Source organism: Balaenoptera physalus (assembly GCF_965194825.1).
Source record: "Balaenoptera physalus genome assembly, chromosome: 6".
Classification (NCBI taxonomy): domain Eukaryota; kingdom Metazoa; phylum Chordata; class Mammalia; order Artiodactyla; family Balaenopteridae; genus Balaenoptera; species Balaenoptera physalus.
Window position 1 is genome coordinate 132,451,442 of NC_138885.1, and position 18,213 is coordinate 132,469,654.

Here is an 18,213-nt window from a genome sequence, read left to right on the forward strand (position 1 = left end):
CTCCTGGGCACACCTTTTTCGCACATAATTTGTATTGCATACTCGGCTCCACTGATATTAATTTTGTAATATTTTCTCTAGAGAATGGATAATTCAGCATCGTCACTGAGCCGTATTTATGTGCTTGTGCGGTTACCACAATGTGTGATAAAAAATGAGTATAACTTTGAGCATGATTAGGACCCTTAGATGGGGCTCTTCACCTCCTCTCAGCCCGCACCCCAATCCTATCATGCGATCCAGCGGAAATTAGGGGAGAAGGGGGGGTGTTAGAACATTGGGGCTCATGTAGGAAATATATTGTGATGGACACAGAGATGCTGCGTAATTCCCAGGCCACCCTCAGGCCGCAGCTGCCGGGAGGGCTTCTCCGGGGCGCCTTCTGCTGTCGCCCTCTTCAGGGACTGCCTCAGTTGTAGAGCGCGCCTCACCCACGATCCTGCAACCCCAGGGCGGCCCAAATCCAACGACAGGTCCGGGTGGGAACCTGAAGCCCTGGCCATTTCAGCCAGTGAAGGACAATCTGATGGGCACGCAGTCTTTCCCTTCCTTTCACAGCCGCCAATCTGAAGGTCATTCCCTAATAATAAACATCCTGCATGGTATCTCCGTCCCCCTGTCTGCTCCCTGGAGAATCCCACCTGTAACAAAGGACCTTGCTGCAAGTGGCCACTGAACCTACACATCCCATGTGTAACTTTCCCAATTTTCACAAATAGGCTCAGTTTTCTGTCTCCTCCTCCCTTGGGGGCGCTCATAAGTTTAGCGTGCTGTTCCCTAGACTCAGTGTTTCCACATACGTTAGTTTCGAACATTTAACTCATCTCATTTAGAGACTTGGAACGTCCAAATTGACCTCTCCTAGGGCTTGGTCCCCACTCCTAGGACACCACTCCCAGGCTTCAGGGCATCCTTCCCTCACTTCACTGACTCTCCGAGGATCTGTTCTACCCCCGGGGCTCATGGACAGCTTCATGGAAACGATTTCTCAAGTTCACGTCTTTAACTGAAGGTCCAGAAACATACCCACTTTTTAAATTTTCTTTTTGAATTTTATTTTATTTATTTTTTTATACAACAGGTTCTTATTATCTATTTTATACACATCAGTGTATACATGTCAATCCCAATCTCCCAGTTCATCACACCACCACCCCCCCACCCACCACTTTCCCCCCTTGGTGTCCATACGTTTGTTCTCTACATCTGTGTCTCTATTTCTGCCCTGCAAACCGGTTCATCTGTACCATTTTTCTAGGTTCCACATATATGTGTTAATATATGATATTTGTTTTTCTCTTTCTGACTTACTTCACTCTGTATGACAGTCTCTAGATCCATCTACGTCTCTACAAATGACTCAATTTCATTCCTTTTTATGGCTGAGTAATATTCCATCGTATATATGTACCACATCTTCCCTATCCATTCATCTGCCGATGGGCATTTAGGTTGCTTCCATGACCTGGCTATTGTAAATAGTGCTGTAATGAACATTGGGGTGCGTGTGTCTTTTTGAATTAACATACCCACTTTGGCCACTCCCCTCTGAAACAGCTGAAGCCCGTGCATTGGCCCGCTGGTCTCCCAGTCCTTTCTGACCAGCTTTCCCCATGCCATGGTCCAAAGTAGCGGCCCAGCTCAGGAAGAAGGAGCCCGGAACGATGCTCATAATTTGACACCATCCCTACGGAACACCACTTCCACCCGGCACCCCACCCTAGTAGCCTAAACCTGTGGCCTCAGGAACCAGACCAGCTATGCAGACTCCTCCCCCACCACCCCCATCGCCCAGTAACGGGGAAGGATCACAAATCAGCTCCTTCCCGGGCAGCGGAAGTAGCTGGGTGCCGCACCTCTGAGTCTCTCGGGGTTTTGGTAGGCGGCGAGGAAGAGGGTGATGCTCGGCTGGGCAGCAGCAGCTCCGCCTCTGGCTGCGCTTGCACAGCGCCCCCTGCTGGCCCAGCCAGAATTTTCACCCCTCGAAGCGCTGTTCAAATTACACGTATACATAGGAAATAATTCTCATTTGAATGATTTTATGTCAGTTTTCATAAAATGTGCCTCAATTTTATAAAATTTTATATAATTGGAGATTTATTCTGCACAGAGTTGCTGTGTGCATAATTTCATGTTGGAAAGGTGTGGAAATGTCACCACCAGTGATATTTCTGTGGTTGGAGAAGCACAGCTTTTGGCTGGTCCCTTTGTGGACACAGAAACTGCTGTGTAACAGTGAAAACGTCGTTCCAGATGAATTATCAACCACAACCATCAAGGCGATACGTTTGGCTGCCAAGAAAAGGGTTTACTTTCTTCTGTTGTTTCAGGGCTGATGGAAGTGAAGAGGGTGTAAATAGCCAACAACAAATTGACTTTCCAAAAGATGTCAGTCAAAGCTCACAAAATGTGTTTATTCTTTGATTTAATGAGCCTTCTTTTTGAGATCTATCCCAAGTAGTTAAGGTTGTTGGCAAGGATTTAGCTGCAGGATCTTTAGTGAAGCACCGTTTATACAGTAACTCTCCTCCATAACGAACCTTCAAGTTTCGAACTTTCAAAGATGCGAAAGTACGTTCACGTGTTCAATCACATAACTTAGTTCACGTGTCTGGCATACATTGTTATGTGCGTGCATTCTCCACACGTGGTTGTGCTTTTGTGTACTTTACAGTACTGTTGCTGTGCAACACGAGGAGCTTACTAATGAAGACCTGAAGGAATTGGAGGCCCAGAGAAAGGATAAATATAGACAAGAGGAAGAAGAAGTAACTGAAGAACAAAAGAGATTCACGATGCAGGAAATAGCAAGGGGATTTTCTTTATTTGAGGAGGCACCGTTAGTTTTTGAGGCACAGGACCTGAACGTAGAACAGTACACGAAGGTTGTAGCAGCCGTTCAGAATGTAATCCAGTGCTACCGTGTCATCTATGACGAGAAAAAAGAGCTACTACCCAGACGTCACTGGATCATTTTTTCAAGAGGGTAGATAGAATTGAATCCAGCAAGGAACCAGACGTGTGCTATCAAGGTCAGGCGTGAGTGAAATTGCAGCTTGCTCTCCGTCTCCTATTGCTGATGACCCTTCAGCTCTACCATCTCCCACCTCCTCTCCCTCCTCCAGTCAGTAACTCTTCTTGCCTGTTCACTCTATGCCAGCCCTTGTATGCCAGCTGTTGTACTGTACTACTGTACTTTTCAAGATACTGTACTGTAAGATTAAAAATGTTTTCTTTATTTTTTGTGTTTGTTTTTTATGTATTATTTGTGTGAAAAGTATTATAAATCTATTATGGTACAGTACTATATAGCTGATTGTGTTAGTTGGGTATCCAGGCTAACTTCGTTGGACTTACGAACAGGGTCTCGTAACGGAACTCGTTTGTACGTAGGAGACTTACTGTAAAGTCCAATACCAGAAGGATGGTTGAGTGATGGTGATAGATATGTATCTGTGCTCCATTTAACAACTTTGAAGAACTGTATTTATTGGCACCTAAAATTTTACCTTTTAGAGGTTGCAAACATAGGTATTGCATACCTGCATTAAAAAAATATACATCAGGGGTTTGGGATTAACATATACACACTACTATATATACAATAGATAACCAACAAGGACCTACTGTATAGCATGGGGAACTATACTCAATATTTTGTAATAACCCATAACAGAAAAGAATCTAAAATTAATAATAATAAAAAAGAAATAAATGTGAACACTGAAAGTTCAAAATATTTTTTAAAAAGATAATTTTGCACTTCAGAAAATATATATACATTATATGTTTTAAAAATTTGAGCACGTTTATATCAAAATGTTTCTTGTGTTACCTCTGGATGATGGTATTACGAATTATTTTTAACACTAGTTTTCCTTAGCTGCATTTTCTAGATTGAACATTGTTTCTGCAATTGCGAGCGTGCATTACTCACGTGATAAAAAACACAGCAGAACTAATCTTATGATTTTACCTTGACTCTACAAAATTATTTATCCAAGTAAGACACATGTGGCTCCAAACATTCTAAAACTGCTCTTGTACAGCTGATCCAATACAGGACTGACAGCAGCGCACTCAGCTTGGTTCAGCTATTGAGGTGGTCTTATTCTGTGACAGCTCTGGAGTTTCTTCTGAGGTGGTTTCGAGTAGGGTGGCCCCTACTTGGAAGCATTCTAGGGCATCCTCAGACCGACAGGGGCACTCACTGGGTCCCTTGGTCCCAAACTCCATTTGTCCTTCTCCTCTGCTGCCAGGTAGGTCTGCCTCAGCGGTGATCTGCATTCTAACTAGTCTCACTGAGCTCTCATTCCTGAATTTATTTTGTTATCCTAGGATTTGTAACCAATAGGTCTTTGTTTAAAGTAACTAAATCCAGGTCTTTGTATAAGATCCTTAGGCCTTTTGGTTTGGAGATGAAACATTGGAAAATATTTGCTTATTCTCCAGCTGCTTGCTTTGCCTCTGTGTGTGTGTTTATGTGTGTGTGTATTTATAAGTATGAAGTCTTATTTCAGTTGTCTTTTTTTGTGCTGGATTATCTTGTGTTCCACAAGAAACATATGGTTGTATAAGCTGATTATTCTCTGCTCCAATCCAATCCAGCCTTGAAGACAAGTGATTGGCGGTCCATTAGACCAGTGACCAATTTGTGAAAAGGCAATTAGTCAAATCTAGACTTGGGTGCCTACAAAACCTTCATAATGTCACTCATCATCTTGCCAACTTATGAAAGAAGGTCCTTTTGCTCAGTCTATATTTTAGGGCAAACAATTATTGGGTTGTTGATTGTACAGCCCCTTCTTAACCTGCTTGGCCAGGGAACCCAAGACACCATTCATGAGCCCATACTGTGGACCAACTGTACTGACCCATCTTCTTTGTGTGTATTTGGCTAAATCGAAGTCTCAAACTCTGCAAGAAATTTTTATTCCTATATTAAAGTCTCATTATGATCTTAACTCTTGCACGTTTTGGGGGTAAATGGCAAAAAATGGCAAAAAGAATGGCCATTTTAGAGAATGTTTGCTATGTCACAATCAATAAATTCCAAGAATGACACAAAGGCAAAAGATATAAGGAAAAATATATTTTAAAAGAATGTTAATACATAGAAATGAAAATTTTCTTCATGAAAAAAATACCTAAGAAAAATTTAATAGCCAAACAACAAAATGGGAAAAGTAGCTCTATTATATATTACAAAGTGTTAATAATATTAAAATATAAAGAGGAACATGAAAACCCTGAAAGAGAAAAGGACAAAGTTCATAAATGGCAATCAACAAAAGATGGAGTACAAAAGGCCCATAAACATATAAAATGTCCTGCCTCCAAAACCAAATTTAAAGCTTTGAATCACTATTTTAAACTGTCAAATTAGTAAAGATAAAGAACAATAAAAAAAATTGGTAGAAAAAATATTGGTGAGAATATGAAGTGAATATTTTCTCATATTTTGGGAGAACGTTAATTTGTACAATTTCTCCTAAAGTCAATTTGGTGGCATGTTATTTAGCTGCAGAATCTTTAGTGAAGCATTTTTTATAAAGTCCAATACTAGAAGGATAGTTTTGAGTAAATGGTGATACACACACACACACACACATACACACACACACATAGATTGTCATCTAAAATGTATATGATCTTTTAGTACAAAAGTTTACAAACATGTATTATATGCCTGCATTTAAAACATATACATTGTATACTTTAAAAATTTGAGTGTGTATATATCAAAATGTTTCCAGTGTTATCTCTGGATGATGATATTGTGGATTATTTTAAATATTTGTTTTCCTTATCTGCATTTTCTAGAATGAACATGTATTCTGCATTTGTGAGCGTGCATTGCTCATGTAATAAAAATCCCAGCAGAACTAATCATGTGTTTTCACCTTGGGTCTACAAAATTAGAGATAATTTATCCAAAGAAGACACACATGGCTCCAAACCTTCTAAAACTGCTCTTATACAGTTGGACAACGTCTTATCACGATGATACTTCATGTCCCAGCTTTTACCCAGAAATGATTTTCCTGGGAAAAGTAGGGCTCCAGCCCTCTTTTGTGCTGTTCCGGCCTCAGTTTCATGTGGTGGGAAATTGCTTTTTACTCTTCACCTTAGGCTTTTTGCAATACAAATACACTCTTAGGGTCATGATTAATGTGTTTTAATGGGCTATCCATTTAAAAAAATCAATGAAAAGAACTTACATTAAAAATAGAAGGCGATTAGATTGATTTGGATGACCTATTTTTAATCCACCCCATTATTTATGGATCTGAAAAATTTCAGGACATCTTTCTCTGTAGCATTCAAGGATCAGCTCTTCTCTGTTCCTATGTATGAATAACTTTAAAACAGGAGGCACCAGGATCATTGATAATTTGCTAAATACTTTAAAAAATTACCTACCTTAGAAATGTCCCAGGATTGCTTCCCTTTTCTTCTTTCATCAACCCATCACACCATCACAGATCCTTCTTGCTTCCCATGGTTTACTGGAATATGTTTGAAAGGCACAGAAGACACTCTGTTCTGTTTTTTGAAAAGTTTAAGTGCATGCAGTCCTTACTCAAAATGAACTTTTTGTTAATAGTGTCACCTCTTTTCTCAACCATCCTTATCTCTTTATATTCAGCCACTGACACCATTGCTTCTAAGGTTATTTCTTGCAAGAAGTAAGAATTATTTCTGTCTGTCTCATTTATCACAATTATTTAGCATCGTTATAAAATGCACAAAATTTAGATTCTTTTTAAAGATTTTTTTTTGATGTGGACCATTTTTTTAAAAGTCTTTATTGAATTTGTTACAATATTGCTTCTGTTTCAGTTTTGGTTTTTTTTGTTTTGTTTTGTTTTGGTTTTTTGGCCACGAGGCACGTGGGATCTTAGCTCCCTGACCAGGAATTGAACCTGCACCCCCTGCATTGGAAGGTGAAGTCTTAACCACTGGACCACCAGGAAAGTCACACAAAATTTAGATTTTTTTTAAAAAAGGAATTCTCACTTGTTTTCTCATCTTCTGTATTTTAAATGTCTTGCTTATATCCCAATATTTTTCTATTGCTGAATGGGATATGCATTTCAGAACTCTTTATGAATTTTCTTAAGTCTATAGTTTTGCAAGTATTTGACAGAGAAAAATAATAACTCCCATTTCAATACCTATTCCTTTCTATGGTCTATTAGTAGTATTTTTTTTACCACGTATTGAATTTATTATGAAAATGTTATGTTTTTCATTTGCAATCATTCTTCTGAAATTAGTAACATAATTTGCTAGTGCTCAGAGGGGAAGAAACTGCAGAAACCAATGTCTCCTTTACCTGGAACATTCTGTAGTCATTTGCAATATGTAAGTGCTATTGAACCTAATTGTCCCAAAAGAACCGTGAACTGCTAACACCCTGAAGGGTCTTGGAGTTTAAGTTAGTGTGTTTAAGAATATGAACATCCAGCTATAGCTGAGACAATGCCCATTATTGACGCAGTGTTGGTGATAGTTACCCCTCCCATGAGGCCCCAGCTTATGTTTACTGTGGGTTTTTGATTCACCAGACTGGGGCATTGTGATGGTTAATTTTATGTATCAACTTGACTAGGCCACCAGATAACCAGATGTCTGGTTAAACATTACTTCTGTGTCTGTGAAGGTGTTTCCGGAAGAGATTAGTATCTGAGCTGGTAGACTGAGTAAAGCACCCCAATGTGGGTGGGCCTCATCCAGTCCATAGAGGGCCTGAATAGCGCAAAAAGCAGAGGACTGGGAGAATTTGCTCCCTCTCTCTGCTTGAACTGGGAAATTGGTCTTTTGCCCTCAGACTGGGACAATCGTCCTGTGGTTCTCTGGCCTCCAGACTCAGACTGGAGCTACACCACCAGCTTTCCTGGGTCTCAGCTTACAGAAGGCAGATCGTGGGACTTCTCAACCTCCATAATCCTGTGATTCCTAATTATATATATGTATATATTTCCTATATATTTATAATTTATATTTTATTTTAAAAAGGTTGGTATCACACATACTCAAGTATGTTATACCATATTCATTCCTCAAAAGTGGCACTTCAAAGTGTCAAGCATTGTTAAATATCATAAAATACAACTCTGTTTTACAATGTAGTACTGGCACAAGTCAAGGTAGTATGCCAATTATAAATAGTATAATCAAGTTTCAAACATCTTTTCAAACATATTGAAAGGAAAGCAGGTAGACACGCATTTATTACACCTTGTGTGTGTGTGCGCTCTCTGGGGGCCCGTGTGCCACTCAGCGGCAGCAGAAGGTCCTCCCCCTCAGCGTCCTGTGTTCGTTCCTGCTCATCTGCAGCACGGTCTGCAGGGCTGGTGCCTCCACCTCAGAGCGCGATGCTTCCCATGGTCCTCATGGATGGCCCAGATAGAATGACTCTGTGTTAGAAAATGTAAGGGGGTGGGGAGATGGATCCTGGGGCAATCCAATTCCTGCAGTAATAACATTAGTAATAGCAATAACACTATTCATTGAGCAGAGACTGTGCTAAGGGGTTTATGTATATTGTATCCCTTGATCATCTCAACAAAGGAGAGAGATGACCTGTCTTACAATCTTGCAGTTTGTAACCAAGGCCACCTTGGGCAATAGACCTGAGCCTCAGTTATGTCATCTGTGAAATGGGAATAGTATCTACTTCATGGAGTTATGGAGATTAAATAAAACAAGCTAAGTAAGAGCACCTGGCACAGTGCTTGGCATAAAGTATAACGGTTACTAAGAATGTAATTTCCTAACCATGCAGGTGTGGGGCTGGAAAACAGGCAGAAGAGAGGGGCTACCTCTAAATCGCATCACAATACTTGGAGTGGCAACGAGAGGACGATGTCTATCCAAGGTACGTAGTTAGGAAAGAAAGCTGGTCGGAGATGTTTTTTTCCAATTAACATCCCAAATTTCATTGTTTTGCTGAAGCCTGGAAAGAACTACCAACTTATTTTAGAAAATAACTCTTGGATCTAGCTTTATAGTTTTTTTTTTAATAAATTTATTTGTTTTATTTATTTATTATCTTTGGCTGTGTTGGGTCTTCGTTGCTGCGCGAGGGCTTTCTCTAGTTGTGGCGAGCAGGGACTACTCTTTGTTGCGGTGCGTGGGCTTCTCATTGTGGTGGCTTCTCTTGTTGCGGAGCATGGGCTCTAGGCGCGCGGGCTTCAGTAGTTGTGGCGCACAGGCTCAATAGTTGCGGTGCATGGGCTTAATTGCTCTGCAGCATGTGGGATCTTCCTGGACCAGGGATCGAACCCATGTCCCCTGCATTGGCAAGCGGGTTCTTAACCACTGCGCCACCAGAGAAGTCCCAGCTTTTTAGTTTTAAAAAGCCAAATGGAAACCAAATAAGTATTAGTGCAGGTAAGAGGGCAGAGATTTCTAAGTGGCTCTGGTACAGAGACGTTAGCTAAACTACTTTCCTTCTCCTCTTTTTGGAGGGCAACACTTTTGTGTTTTCCAGGTGTCTGCTTTGTGCTTTCTTTCTTGGCTTTTACGGGACGCCTACCGTGTTGTAGATGGAGCCTAATGGACCAATTTGCCCCAGAGAGGTCTGACACTATCACACTTCTTTGCCACACGTTTGAAAAGGCTGTGAGCAGGGAATATTGCCTCTCAGGCTGTGGCTTTCCTCCTTACTGTAGCGAAGCCTTTTTCTGACCTTTCTGATGGCTTTGAGGATTATGGTGAGGACGTTTCTAAGCCATGGTGTTGCTTCGGGTTACATTCCCTCAAGCAGCTCTTCTGCTGGAGAGAAGAGGTTCAGCTCCAGTCACATTGGTTGGGGATTATTACATCTATCTTGATGTCTACTTGTTCTTTAACTGAATATAAGTTTCAAGAAGGGGAGAGTGTCTATTAATATCACAGAGAGGGTCATTTGATGTGAAACTGACATTCTGGAAGTTGGGCTCATACATCCCATTGCTGAGAAGAGCAGGTCACAGGGGACCTGATTTCATCATCCATGGAAGCAATTAGACCTGCTGCAGGTCAAGAGGGGAGTCATTTCATCAGAGCACCTGAGAAAGCCCTCATTGCTACTTACCTACACTGACCTTACCTACAATTCCATCTATCGGGAAACGTGCGTGAGAACAGTTGGGGACATAGTTGCCTCACAGCTGCAGGGAAAACCTTTCCTTCTTCCTGGTTATTGGAGGGGACAATGGACAGGGATGCCACTGAAATAATAATAGTGACAATAGTGGTGACAATAAGTGGTGACTTTTTTTGGTTAAGTATTTTCCCTTTTATTGTGAGATTGATCACAGAGCGCTGTATAAAACCTCCATGTACAGCTGAAAGAATACTCATAAGCAAACACCCCTGCCTATAGCCATGGTGGTAATAAAATTAAAATTTAAATGAATTCAAATAAAATTAAATTAAAATTTCAGTTAGTCACACTAGCCACATTTCAAGTGCTCAATAGTCAAATGTGGACAGTGGATACCGTACTAGACAGAGCAGGTATGGGAAAATCCATTGCCTAGAACGTTCTAGGAGACAGTGCTGTTCTAGATAGTTGATCACAGCACATAACAGAGGAATCTGTATTTTAAACCAAGACTCATAACTTGACTTGGAAGGGTATCTATTAGTGATCTTATATTATAACTAATAATTCAACCTCATTTATTGTCATTTGTGTGAAGTGGGGTCTCCAGGTAGAAGCAGGCACTGTTGTTCCAGGGAGGACATGTTTTACATGTCATAACAATGCTCGAGGTGGGCAGTTCGGATTCAGTAAGACTTTGCTTTCTAAATGCCGCAGTGTTAACTTTAATCTCCCCATGAGACTGTGAGTGCCTTACGGACAAGGACCACATCCTTGTGCTCCAGAATGCTCCATGGTACTAATCCCAAGGCTAAGCATGTGATAGAAGCTTGCTACCCTAATGATTTATTTTCGGGCAATGGATTTCAGAAAGCAAGTCATCTCATTTGAGCCAGAGACAAGCTCTCACAACAGAACTTCAAACAATACTTTAGTTAACGACTGTATTAATGACAGCTCTGTTAATGTGCTGGCCCAAGTCACCATACAGACATGGTATAGTGCTTTGCTTTAGTGATCAAAACCCCCAAATCCTTGACATGGTCTATGAGACACTATGTGATTTGGATCTGCCTCATCTCACACCACTCTCTTCTCTTTCTAGAATGCTCCAGTGATACTGACCTTCTTCCGGGCCCTTGAATGCCTGGCTTCTCTCTCTGATCCTAGTGGACAAGCTCAGCATCCTGCCCCTTTAGAACGAAATGTCATTCTGATGGGGCTGTCAATCATATGGCCGCACTTTCCTTGCTGCAGAGGTGAGGGTGTGACTTAAGATGGACCAAGGAGAGTCCTTTCAGGGATTTTATCCAAAGGTAGTGGGAGAGAGAAGTCCTCTTTCTTCTGGATTTGCCAGTTCCAAAGACAAAAGCTGTCTGCAGCTCACTTGCCCCCAGGCTTCTCTCCTTATGGCATCTTGGAAGCCATACGCAGTAGGGGAGAACGAGGGCATCGCTCAGAGAGAAGCAAAGCTGAGGGGGGGAGCGTGGTGGAGGAGCAGAAGGGTTTCTTAAGTCAAGCACAAAAAATATTAACTGTAAAAAGAAATGGGGACTTCCCTGGTGGCGCAGTGGTTAAGAATCTGCCTGCCGATGCGGGGGACACGGATTCGATCCCTGGTCCGGGAAGATCCCACATGCCGCGGAGCAACTAAGCCTGTGCGCCACAACTACTGAGCCCGCGTGCCACAACTACTGAAGCCCACGTGCCTAGAGCCCATGCTCCGCAACAAGAGAAGCCACTGCAGTGAGAAGCCCACACACCACAAGGAAGAGTAGCCCCAGCTTGCCGCAACTAGAGAAAGCCCGCACGCAGCAATGAAGACCCAACGCAGCCAAAAATAAAAAAATAAATAAATTTATATAAAAAGAAAAGAAATGGATACATTTGACTACATTAAAAATTAAGAACTGTTCATTAAAAGACAACATGAAGTAAAGAAATAGAGTAAAGAAAGACATTTGTAACTAAAACAAAAGAATATAGTCTTTTGAATACATAATAATATAGATTAATAACACATATATATTCCAGGTCAATAGGAATCCATCCATAAGATTAAGACAGACAACACAATAGAAAAATGGGGCGAAGATTGGAACACACCCCTCTCAGCAGTGGAACTCTGGCCAGTAAACACTAATAGTCAGGGAAATACAAATTAAAACCACAAAAAGATACCATTTTGTACCATCTGATTGGTAAAAATTTTAAAGTCTGATAATAATACCAAGTGTTGGCAAGGATATGAAGCAACTGGAATTTACTGACAAGAATGTAAATTAGTTCAACCACTTTAGGAAACACTTGGGCATTATCTACACACTTTTAACCAACCACTTTACTCCTACCTAAGGAGTCTATACCCCAGAGAAGTTCACATGCCCTAGAGAAGCCTAGGAACAGGTGCACCAAGGAACACAGATCAGCATGTCAGTAACAGCCCTAAGCTAGAATCATACTGCAGTAGTCTGCAAAGGCTGCTATAACAAAGTAACACAGACTGGGTGGCTTAAACCACAGAAGTTTATTTCCTCCCAGTTCTGGAGGCTGGAAGTATGAGAACAAGGTTTCGGCAGAGTCTCTTTCTTCTGAGGGCTCTCACCTTGTTGTAGATGGTGTCTTTCCCCTCTGTCTCCATAAGGTCTTCCCTGTGTGTCTGTGTCCTAATCTCCTCTTATAAGGACCAAGTCATGCTGAGTTAGGTCCCACCCCCATGACCTCATTTTAACATAATTACCTTCTCAAAGTCCTTATCTCCAAATATCAGAGGTGCTGGGGGTTAGGAATTCAACCAATGAATTTTGCGGGGAGACACAATTCATCTCATAACACAAACCTAATAATGTCAGTCAACAGGAGAATGGATAAATAGATTGTGGCCTATTCCTACAGTGGAATCGATTGCAGTGCAAACAGCTGAACTATATGTAATGGAAACCATGGCTGAATCTTACAAACACAGCGTTGAGTCTCGGAAGCTGAGTTGGGCCCCTAGATGTACCACGTAGTCTTCTCCACAAGGAAGGGCCTGGGGTCTTGGCTGCTGGAGTTGCTTCTAGCAGGTGCCTTCAGCCCTCAGCTCCTCCAGGAACTTCTTCAGTTACAGAGGCTGCCTCAGCTGAGGGCGCACCCAACCAGGACGGCCCACACCCATGACGATCACTGTGGCCATCTTGGCCCAGCTCTGGGCAACTCTGAAGGACCCCGCAGGTCAGCCAAGGCTGTCATTGGACCTGAATTGCAGCTCAGTCCTCTGCCCACTCTCGCTTCTGTCCCTTTCCTTGCACAGGTGTTGGTCTCCAGGGCAGTCTTTAATAAGTATCTGGTGCTCTAACTTCCATCTCAGCATCTGCTTCCTGAGGAACCCCACTTGGGACAGCTGGTTCCAGGAGTGGTCCTAGAAAGGAGGTTGTATTAGTATCCTGGGGCTGCAGTAACAAATTACCACGGACTGGGTGGATTAAAACAACAGATATTCATTCTCTAGCAGCTCTGGAAGCCAGAAGTCTAAAACCAAGATGTTGGCAGGGTTGGTTCCTTCTGTAGGCTCCCAAGGAGAATCTGGTGGCTTCTGGTGGTCCTTGATGTCCTCGGCTTGTAGATACATCACTCTAATCTCTGACTCCGTCTTCACATCAACTTCTCCTCTGTGCCTTCTCTCCTTCTCTCTCTCTTTTTTATTTTTTGGCCACACCGTGTGCCTCGTGGGATCTTAGTTCCCCCACCAGGGATCGAACCCGGACCCCCTGCAGTAGAAGTGCGGAGTCCTAACCACTGGACCACTAGGGAATTCCCCTCTTTTTTATAAATACACTTGTCATTGGATTTAGGGTCCACCCTAATCTAGGAGGAGCTCGCCTTGAGATTTTTAACTTAACTACATTTTCAAACACCATTTTCCCAAATACAGGTACAGTCCGAGGTTCCAGGACACATATAGTTTTGTGGGGCCACAGTTCAACCCACTACACAGGTGATAAGATGGGGTTTTGAACCCTGTCCTGATGGAAGCCAGGCACAAAGTGGAGCTCTAATTGCTGCCACTTTCTCTGGTGGTGAATGGGATGGCAGAGCGTTGGAAGGGAATGCATTAACTGGTGCAGCGTTTCAGGTAGTTGGGAAATACAGGTGAAGTAGCAGCTGTAGGAAAAATGGGATTGGGTGGCTGTAGTCAGCTGGACACAGACAACAAAAAGCTGAGAGCAGAGAAAGCGGCTCATCTCCTGCAGGAGGAAGGCAGGAGGGCCGAGGCCCAGGCCCAGGGCTGAATGCTCAGCGTGGCCGAGCTCCAGAGAAGGTGAAATGCCCGAGCAAGGCAGGTCTGCTGTGCCAGGTCAGGGTCCTGGTTGGGAAAGAACAAGACCCCGACACACACAGGATGGGGACAGCCAGGCTGGTGTCTCCAGCAACCTGGAACTCCCAGACCCTTCAGAAATAGCCCACTGCTCCTTATAAGAGTTAGCACACCCCCCTCTTACTCAGAGCCTATGCAGAGGTGTCATCCTCTCCAGACAACACGTGCTCTCCCAGCATCTGCTGCCCTCCCCTCCCTCCACCCATTGTCTATAACTAGAGCTAAGTCAAAACAGAACCCAGTGGGGTTGCCCTGGGGCTGCTAGAGAGCTGCAACACCAAGGCAGCGCGTTCCAGAAGGAGCCAGGAAATCTGCAGATGTGATGAGGATGAAATGACAGGGGTATAACTGTTTACGCAGAGAACAAGAAAAGGATGCCTCTTAATATCATTATAATTCAATATTAATAAGAGCTGTCCAGTGTATTAAGTGTAAAAAAGAAAAGAGTTTGAACATCAGGAAAGAAAAGACAGATGATTTGAAAAGACAGAAGATATGATTGTCTACCGGGAAAATTTAAGAGAGTAAATCCATTGGGAAACATGCAATCAATACTAAAAATTATTAACAGGATATTTTATATTCTTTGTTTTCATGCTAAGCGTTTGAAATCTGGTGTGTATTTTATACTCATAGCACATCTCAAGTAGGACTAGCCATATTTGAAGTCTCAATAGCCACAGGTAGTCAGAGGTCACTGTAATAGCATAGATACAGACTATTAAAAATTAAAAGCCAAATGACAACTTGAAGAGGCAGTTGTTTATTTTGTGTGTATGTGTGTCTATTTCTTAAAAGGGTTTACATCCTTAATATATAAAGAGTTCTTAGGAATCAGTAAGGATAGGCAAGAAGGCCAGTAGAAAAATGGGCAAAGGATGAGAACAGGTAATTCACAAAATAATCAATGAACACATAAAAATATCCAGGTTCTAATCATCAAAAAATGCACATTAAAATACAATAAAATAGATAGTTTTATCTGTTACACTGTGAAATGTTACAAATTCTAATTTCCTGTGTTAGTAAGAATATGATGAAATAGACACTTATACATGCTGCTGTTGGGAATGTAAATAGGTACAACCTTTCTGGATGGAAATGTATATCAAAAACCTTAATATATGTTTCCTTTGAAATAGCAATTCTACTGTAGGAATTTTCCTAGGGAGGTGTATTAGTTTGCTAGGGCTGCTATAACAAAGTACCACAAACTGGGTGGCTTAAAGAACAGAAATGTATTGTCTCAGTTCTGGAGGCTAGAAGTCCAAGATCAAGGTATCAGTAGCTTTGATTCCTTCTGGAGGCTCTGAGGGAAAAATCTGTTCCATGCTCCTCTCCTAGCCTCTTGTGGTTTGTAGCAATCTTTGGCGTTTCTTGGCTTACAGAAACATCACCTGATCTCTGCCTTCATCTTTGCATGGCCTTCTCCCTTGTGTACATGTCTGTCTCCAAATCTTCCCTTTTTATAGGGATATTGGTCATACTGAATTAAGGGCTCACCCTACTCCAGTATGGCCTCATCTTAACTAATTAATTCTACAACAACCCCATTTCCAAATAAGGTCACATTCTAAGTTCTGGAAGTTAGGACTTCAACATATGATTTTTTTCTTTTTTTTAGGTGGGCGCGGGGACACAATTCAACTCATAACAGAAGGCAAAGATGTGAACAAAGGTTTGGTTGCAAGAAACGCTTCCCTCCATCTCCACTTTCCTGCACTTGGCTAAGCCACCTTCGGATTTTGCATTTGCCTTCCCTCTGGTCTCCGTACTTTTACCCTTGCCTTCCTATTGCCCGTCCTCCACAAGCAGCCAGTTATTTGAACACAACATAACACAGCAACAGTTATGAAGAACACAACTCAGGTTGTGTCCCTCCTGTGCTCGGAACCCTCTATGCTCCCATCTCACTCAGAGTTAAAGCCCAAGTACAGACTGTATTCTCCAGTGTCCTGTGTCATCTGCTTCTCCATCTCTCTGCCCCTTCTGATCCACTTCAGGCGCAGGGGTCCTCTTGATGTAACTCTAGCACCTTGGGGTCTTGCCAGCGTTATTCCTTCTGCCTGGATGCTCTTCTCCCACGTGTCTGCTGGGCTCACTCCTTCACCTTGTCCACTTCTCTGCTCCAGTATCAGCTCCTCCGCCATGCACCCAAATAACATACCGACTTCCCCCCTGCCCTCATTAGATTTTCCATTTAGGCCTTGTCACCTCCCAACGTATTATGTATTTATTTGTTTGTTTACTCTCATTCTTCCCCCTTCAGAAGGGATGGCAGGGATTTCTCTTGCTCCTTGCTGTGTCTTTATTACTTTCAACAATGCCTGGCAAAAGACAACACTTAGTAATATTTGTTAAGTGAAAGAATGAATAAACACATTGAATGAAGGCTTATTGCCTTCATTCAATGATGTAGAGAAACTGGAAACAGCTTGTTTGTCCAAAAAAGAAGGAGGGATGGTTAAATATATCATGGTGGTTTCTAAAATAGAATAATAAATCTTAGGAAATATATTTATTGACATAAAATATTCATGAAATGTTAAAGTGAAAAATGCCGGTTATAAAATGTGCACCTCAAATGATCTAATTTTGGAACCTATACATATTTACTAAAATCTGGACTTGTGTCCGACAACATGTGAATAGTTTTTCTCAGCGTGGGACTATAGGATTATAGTGTGTTTTTGTGTACAACTCTTTTCTAATTTCTAATTTCCTGTGTAAATTTTAAAGTTATTAACAGAAAAAAGGCCGTGGGAAAATATGCAGCATATTTAAAGAGCTTTCCCACAAGAATAGCTAAGATAAAAGGAAAATCAGTAAAGTGGAAATCAAAAGTTATCCTGAAGCCCCATCCCATGAAGCTGCAGGTGAACCAGCTGGGAACTGCACATAAAATAAGAAGAAAGGCCATATGTACCGAACAATACATAGTGTGCCTGGCCCTGTGATTTTCATCATTAATTTGGTGGGTCTCAATGCTGCCTGCACATTAGAATCACCTGGGAAACTTTTACAATAGTGATGTCTGGATGGCCAGGCACCACCCAGATATTCTGCTGTCATCGGTCTGGAGTGACCTGGGCATTAGCATTTTTAAAAAGCTTCCCCGATGGCTCCAATATACAGCGCAGATTGAGAACCACAGTCTTAACTTCTTTTATGTCTCACGATGACCCTAGAAGGGAGATTCAATTGTCATCTTCTTTGTACAGAGAGGTTAGGCAACTAGGGTCACACAGCTAGTCTGTGTTGAATGTGATTGGAACAAGGCAGTCTGGGTTTAAAGAAGACCCTCTTAAACAAGATTGATATGGCCTATATACTATACTGATATGCTGGACACTTAGGCTTAATTTTATCTAGTCTGGCACTTAACTGAATTATGGGTAAATAAAAAGGCACAGTATATTCAAAAGTACTTTATAACTGATAAAGAACTATTTAAACATGAGAAGTTATTATTTCTGGTTATATTAGTTCCCATTTACAGTCTTATTCTTTTTTTTTTTTTAAGACACCAATTGTACTTGAACATTTGTTATATATATATATTTTTTAATTTATTTATTTTTGGCTGTGTTGGGTCTTCGTTTCTGTGCGAGGGCTTTCTCTAGTTCTGGCAAGCGGGGGCCACTCTTCATCGCGGTGCGCGGGCCTCTCACTATAGCGGCCTCTCTTGTTGCGGAGCACAGGCTCCAGACGCGCAGGCTCAGTAATTGTGGCTCACGGACCTAGTTGCTCCACGGCATGT

General features: G+C 41.9%; 1 long non-coding RNA gene across 1 annotated transcript in view; it reads right to left on the reverse strand.

The window, feature by feature from the left end:
- The window catches only part of LOC309663023, a 55,927-nt gene extending 37,969 nt beyond the window's left edge, over positions 1-17,958 (reverse strand). Inside the window, exon 1 of the long non-coding RNA XR_014265078.1 lies at positions 9,122-17,958. This is a non-coding gene — a long non-coding RNA (uncharacterized lncRNA). The remainder of the gene's footprint in view (positions 1-9,121) is intronic.
- Between the last annotated feature and the right edge of the window lie 255 nt (positions 17,959-18,213).